Raw genomic sequence first — 7773 nt, forward strand, 5'->3', positions numbered from 1 at the left:
TTCCCTACAATATACATCTGACTGAACAATGCTGCATTGGTGGGACTTGCAACTGTCTCTGCAATGGGGACAGATGTGAGAAAACAAGACAGCTATGTAAGATTAGACTGTCAAGTAATTTTTGAGAGTTTCTAAAAAATGAGATCATAACATAATTTAGGCTCTACATCATGTAAAATTGAGACCTTCTCATCAGAAATACTCCCCATACATGCCCATCCTCTTTTTCCACCCCCTCCCCCCAACAGCTGTATACACAATAGGCATGTGTATGTACCAGAACAGTTCCTTGATGTTTTGTGATGAAGCCTTTAGGCTTTACAAAGACGCAAAGACGAGCTGCCCAAGTAATTGAACCCTTTCCAGACCAGATAATGAATGATGGTCTTAAATCACTGCTCCAGCGCTTTATACATATGTGTAAATATAGATGTGTGCACTTAAAATGTGAGATACTATACACACACACACACACTTACTTTAAGGAGATTGTAATGAGATGCATGAAAAAATGCATTATTTTACTTGTTTCAATTCATCCTTGCCTATAGTAATTTTTCTTTTTCATGTTTAAAAGACCTGACCATTCTTCCTTTCAGCTGAGACCTGGAAAGTGAAACACATACATTTCTGAAACAATGAAGAGATCTTCGGGGTGGGGAGGAAGTAGGTATTTGGGATATATTAAAATAAAAGAATCTCTTGCAACACAACTGTTAAGTATAAAGGAATGCAGCCCAAACACCATAGCATACACTGGGGTTTTTTTGTTTGTTTTTTTAAACCAGATCACCTTTGAAGAATTCTTTAATTCTAACCTGGTGTTGAAAGATTAATACATTAAAAGAAGTTTCAAAATATCCTCACATCCTCTAAAGAGCACTGTTTCCTAATGACAGTGTAAGGACAGTACTTACAGTTTTGCCTGATAGGAAAATAAATTTAATACAATCATATAACACAAATATGACACCAAATATTTATTTACAGCATATATATATTAATTCTTTTTAGTTTTTATTAATATATTTTCCCCCTTTTAAAGCTATCCAGATTAAAAATGTCCAAGCCTGTTAAGAGAACTAAACATTCTCAAAATAAATAAGAAACAAGAAAGGAAGTCAGCTATGGTACACCATCTGCTGCCACAGTCTTCTCGTAAAATATGTTCCAGTTAATAGAGAGTACATTTACAATAACACGTTGACACTACTCACTGTCGTCTGCTTACATACTAAACAAATACCGTCTTGGCATGAAGAGAGACATATGTTCAAAAAAGGAAGAGCCATTTGTCCCAGTGTCATCTGAATTTACACCTCCTCAACTGAATTAAATCCCTATAACCCCTTTGCTTTTGAAGAAAACCAGTCATCTACTGTCTCCCAAACAAATATGGCAACAAGCACTCCAGTTCTGGAGGTCCATACTGTGTTTTGGTTTGTGGACACAACTATAGTACTTCTGAGTATAGCTTCACCAACCACACATGTCCTAGCCTGTGAACTGGTATGTGACTCTGTCCTCCAGAACAACCAGCCACTTCACACAAGCTTTTAGAGAAGCTTACCTGAATGACCACAGTTTTGTTTCACCCTTCAGAAATTTTGTTCCTGAAGTACCTGGTCTGAAATCAATAAGCTAAAGACACCCGAAGAGTCCCAGGATCAACACTCAGCCAAAACATTGTTGGAGGTCAGCAGTCAGACACTAGCTTGCAAAGGAGACGACCTTCCCTAGGATGTCTTCTCCTCTGCAGGGTGTTCACATGGAACGTTCTTGCACAGCAAGGTCCAGATTTTCCAAAGCAGACTGAAAATCACTTTAGTTTCAAACTGGAAGCCTAGAGACCTGTTTTGGTTAGATTGTAGAGCACTTCAAATATGCTAAGTGCTACGTAAGTGCCAAGTATTGGAAAACTACTAATTCAACCAAGAACAGATGCTGGAAGCCAGCTTTTCCAAGCTAAGTCCAACAGGACTATGTTGGCATGGCCTCACATTTAGAAATATCAGATGTGTCCACAAGCACATGGCCAGCCTCGCACGGTGATGCAATCAGTGTATGCTAATACTTTCTGTACCCAATTCAGAGACTTGCATAGACTTGCATACCTTGAAAACAGGATTCCAACCAAAAGGATTAGCAAATGGATTCTAAGTAACTCAGAATATTTCTTACTTTATTAAATATGCTTGCTTTCAGCTGGCATCTCATGCTGAATTTCAGGCATTAAAACTGAGTAACATTCTGTTAGTGTTCATTTCCTACTGAGAGTTCAAAATGTATTTTTAAATTTAAAGTAGGTCTTTTTTTGTTTGTTTGTTTAAAACAAAAATTGAATAGTTCCAGGTTTTTTTTACTCTAAACAGAAAGGGACAATTTTCCTGGTACCTCTAAACTTTGGGACAGAACTAACATACACTTATTTTTTTCCAGTAGGAAATTTATCTGAAGTAAAATGGCAAGGCTTGATTCTCCTTTCATATGCATGCAAACCAAAAGCAATTCTACTACAGAGAATGAAAAGAGTCCTGAAAAACTGAATCTCTCCACAGGGCTTGTAAATTTTGGGTTTCATCCATGGAACACAATTTGAAAGGTTCTGAGCATGCCAGCACACCGTGTCCAGAAACAGACATTAGCTTATGCTTAACCTAAAATCCAATAAGCTGAAGCCAACTGTAGCCTATTGAAGCTAAACACCCAGCAAATCACAGGCTAAAGGGAGAAGGGGTCAGTCTTCTGTTGCTATAGATCTACAGAAACCAAGTCTCCCAATATTCCCCAAGTGGTTCAATCATCAGTAAATTTAAACTGATTTGAAAACAAAAAACCTAGATCAATGTGACTCTGCTTCCCACATTCCTAGGAACTCCACAGTGTTTTACTATTTCCTTGTGATTGACAGCAGGCTACTAGCATAGAGCTTAAGTCTTGTTTAATAAAATTTGTTAGTACAAAGCAGCCTATTTAATTTTTGTTTCGTATTTGAACAGTGATTTTTTTATATATGTAGTATTTTAGCACTCAAGAGTGGCATTTGTTCCTTAAGCTAAAAAGCTGTCAGTTGGCCAATAACACGTCAACTTTACAAGTAATTCAGAATCAGCTTTTAACCAGGGTTAGAAAGCCATTTCAAATACAACACGCTGGTATTATTTCCGTTCAGAAACTGAGTAAGAGAAAAGAACTGAATGCTTAGAGATTAAAATTATTTTGAAATGTATAATTAAATAAATGTGTTACTAATTCCTTTGAGGATGGGTATTACACAAAGTAAAGACACCCTGGAGAGACACAGTGGAGGAGAAGAATACAGGGAGGTCAAATCTCTTCTGGATTTTTGACAGAGTTAGCAGAAATCAGTTTTGTTTGGCAGGGATCTATAAGAACTTGAACATTTCATTTTCCCCCATCACTGTAAAACTGTTCTTTAACTGAGTTGGAAATAGTTCAAAATACGATTTAAGTTGACCTACAGAAGTACATGGGATATTCTGGCCAAAGTTTAAAACAAAACAAAAAACCTATCCCACTTCAAAAAAATCTACAGAAGAGTCTCCTCTTAATATCTAGGACACCAGAAGTTGCTCCATACAGACTGTTCAAATCTCCATGCCCAAATGAATAGCTATTAGCTCTTGGGCTCAAGGGAACTTGCAAGTCAGGACATGTATAAAGCTGTTTTGCTAATATTCAAATAATCTGAACCAAATAACCCTCTAGGATAGGGCCTTGATGACTTATTGAACTTTTTCATTTCAACAATGAATCCAGCTGTGTGCGCAAGTGAGGCACACAGGTTTTACAAACCAGCAAGATATAGTAAGACATTATCTAATAAAAACTGATACTAATAACAAAAAAAATCTCTGGCCAAGGCTGAAAAAAAAAAACTTTGATGCTTGGAGGTTTTGGCAACTATTACATGTTTTTGTTTGTTTGTTTTTAAACTAGTTTTGTAATATGGCAGTAAAACTATTCTTAGCAAGACTGGCCATAAAAAAACCAGCCTGTATGAAATACAACCACGCTGAATCGGTACGGTTATAAAACAGTGTTATAAATGTTCAGTGTTATAAAACTCTTATGCTCTTATGAAGCCCAGGCAGCCAGCTTCTTCATTTCATCTTCATCCTCCACTCTCTTCCTGGTCGATGCTGCAGAGAAAGAGAGATTAACAATAACCATCAACTAATGTTACAGTCAGAACCATTTTTTATGTTAGCATGAGGACTTGCATAGTGCTTTTCAGTCTAAAGATCTCAGATCAATTTACTGAGTAGCAGGCTAAACATAGGTAATGCAGCAATGAAGCTGATGAGAGAGGCAACTATTCTGCCCCACAATTATCTCACATATAACCCTGAGGTTAACAATATAGGTCTGATGTAACTCCTAATGAAAGACTCCTACAGAAAATACATTCAATCTCTAAAAGCTGTCACAGAGAGCAAGCGTCCACAAGAACTCTGCCAGTTCTCTCACCACCACTTGAGCAGGCATGAGTGACCTACCCCTGGCCAGCTGTGCATCCTGCTACCGTTCCAAATAGCGCTGAAGGGTTCTGCATGTGCAGGTCCAGTCTCCAAATGGACTCACCCCATTTTAATGAGAGGTGTCATTTATTAAAAGGGAGAAAGAAATTCCTGAACTTACTTTGTTCAGGTGACATCAGTTAACTGCTGTGTTCACAGCAACAGCACTCCCCAGCTCTGTACCAGGTCCCACACACACTTTCTCTCTTTTTTTTTTTAACCCAAATCTCCTATCACACATCTTTCCCATTTGCTGAACTAAAACCTCACCCAAATAGTCTTCATTCACTGACCTACAAATTGGATGCCCTACAGCCCATGTTCAACCTCAGGCTGTCTCCGTCTGTGGGTTGTGCATGTCAGGATTTGCATTCCTCCAAACATCAGTGGAACACTGTTACTGGGTGCAATACCCTTGTGTGTACGTTTACAGCAGACAGTTGGCTCCCGCCTGTGGCAGCCGTATGGCCGGGAGCCACCATCTTGAGAGGGGCTACAACTACCACCTTCAGGGACTAAAGGTAGGAGAAGGACATGGGAGACCAGAGGTCCAGTCCCTACTCTACAAGTGCCACTGGCTCACTGTGCAACTGGGGAAGATCACTAAGCCTTGCTCCATCTCAGTTTCCTCATCTCTAAAATCAGGAGGGTAACACGCATCTCCAATTAGAAGCACTACAGAACCATTAACTTCTTATTTTGCTATTGCTGTGTAACAGTCAGCATCGAGTTTCAGAAAAGATAAGCCAGTTAAGATCAGCCTTAAACTATATAATTGTAACCAGCTAATTTTGCCTGAAGCAGCCATACAGACAGATGAAGTAGCAAATTAAGACAGTGGGAAGCACATGGAGATGGCCTGGGTTTAATAAAAGTGTCAGCTGGCACAGCTGGATCTGGAAGAGGATGTATGAACAAGCCATAAATGCCCAGACTGCAATTTGCACTGGGTTTTCCTAAATCCCATTTTTTTTTTTATTTGCTGTTCTGCAATTGACTTCAGTACATGAGGCCACAATCCCAGTTTGAACATTTTAAACTGCCTCTCAGGATTTAAGCGCCGTCTGCCAAAATACATCTAAGAGTGTCTGAGCTAAGCTGGTCTAGGTAACCTGTTCTGCAGCAGAATGCACCATAAACAACCTGTGTCACATGTGTGCTGTCCTTACCATCAAATATTTATACTCTTTTACTAACATCAGTACACAGCAAGTCTTTCAGCTCATAGAGGACAACAGGGACAAGGTGAAAGGTGTAATAAAAGTTGACTGTCTCTGGCTTAATTCAAAATTAACAGGGCAGAACTACAGAAAAATAAGACTACTGCTTAATACCAGGAATAAGTCTGTTCCATAGAAAGAAAGCAAAGGAATGACAATATTTCTTTAAATGTGTACTTCCTGCTGCCTCCTCCATTTCTAATTAAAATACCCGTGGCAAATATCAAACCACTACCCTACAAAGCTGGATCTTTGTGACACAAACATTTTGAATCTAGGTCAGACTCTAATTAAAAAAGACTAAGGATTAATTGCCAAAAGGGAAAAAAAAAAGTCTCCCCATTCAGTAGGAGATGCATCAGTATATGTGCAAGGTCAAGTTCCCTGAGTTTGTCTCCCCAAATCTACAGAGAATTTGGTCCTAAATGCTTTCATACAGCAAACCAGAATTCCACTCTGCTTTTTCTGATAAACAGATACAAAAATAGGAAAAGGAATCTATAATACTTTAAAAGTTAAACCAGAGTTAAATACATCTCTGGAACTCTGTCTTCTTTTCCTCCTTCACACTGCATGGCTTAATCATGAGAAACGTAAAATGGCAAGCAGGCAGTTTACCAGGGCGAGAAGGCAGCGATGTGGACGGAACACTTGGCAATCTGACATCTCTCATTCCCTTGTTCAATTCTTCTTGCTCCAGTTCTTCTAATTCTGCCATCAACTCATCCTAAATTCAAGGAAAACATTATTTGCAAATTCATTGTCCTGACAGTGATCTCAGGCAAGGGCACATTTAACCACCATGAAGCAAAGCACTACTGAAAAAACAGTTTACACCTAAAAACAAATATCAAAAACCAGCATATCGCAAGTATAATTTTTACTAAATGTGGGTGATAACAATAAACCTTAATTGAAAGTTGAAAGGACAACGGAAGTTAGAAACAAGACAAGAAATAAAATTAGAAAGAAAACTGATGGCAGTGTAACACTCGTCAAAAAGGCAAACACAGAAAAAAAAAGAGGTCCCTCTGCTGTCCTCAGGTTTGTTCCAAATCTAGAGCCTGTACTCTTTAACGGATTCTAACTTTAATGTGCGATTTCTCCCATTTTAAAAAGCAAACAGCTTCCACTGGTTATAAGGTAGACTGTCATTAAACATTATGCTTCAGCCCTACCACACAGGATTATACATGATTTCAAAGCAGCACTGGAATCATAGCTGTCCTCCTGGGTCCTGTTATTCACTCTTGAAGCACGTAACACTCTTGGGCTTTTAGATGCAGAAGCTGATTTGGCCAGATGATCTAATCCACTTGTATAATACTAAAATTAAAAAGGCTATACACTTTTTAAAAAAGCAAAGACTTATTCCTTGGCTAGAGTTTCCCAAAGAAAGGAAGCTAAATATTACATATTTGTAGAGAAATGGACCTTTGCCACATTGATAAAATGGTTTAAAAACAAAACAATGAGCAAAAGTGGCTGGGGAAAAAGTGGCTGTAGCAAAGTGAGATCTAATAGGTGTCGAAATGGGCTTTGCCTGCCCATTTATACCTTACTTATCACTAACGTGGAAGTTAAAATGATAATTACATAGCCACCACAGGCCTTCCTAGACTTACTTTCTCATGGTTTTATATTCTAAGGCCTACCTGACCTAGTTCACAGTGCAAATCCTAGGATATCATGTAAAAATTTCAGCATCAGGTCTACCTACACCTGATGATGTTCAATTCACAGCTGATCTCTCAAGGAAATGTGCAAGTTGGGGCCCCATGTCTAACTTAGGCACTTAGCTGAGGTGCAAATGTGTCTGTACTTTAAGTGCCTCAGTCAGTGCTGTCAATACAAGCTTCTTAAAAAATTAGTGTCCAAGCTTTTGTAAAGCCAATGGAAACAGGTATTTCTGAAGACCTCTAGGTGGTCATCTAACCCTCTCCCACACCAAATTCGTCCTTACCGACCTCTGCTGAACAAGTAAACAATTAAGAGGTAGTGTCAGCCACAAC

The sequence above is a fragment of the Fulmarus glacialis genome, unplaced genomic scaffold, assembly GCF_000690835.1.
Source record: "Fulmarus glacialis isolate BGI_N327 unplaced genomic scaffold, ASM69083v1 scaffold33834, whole genome shotgun sequence".
NCBI lineage: Eukaryota > Metazoa > Chordata > Aves > Procellariiformes > Procellariidae > Fulmarus > Fulmarus glacialis.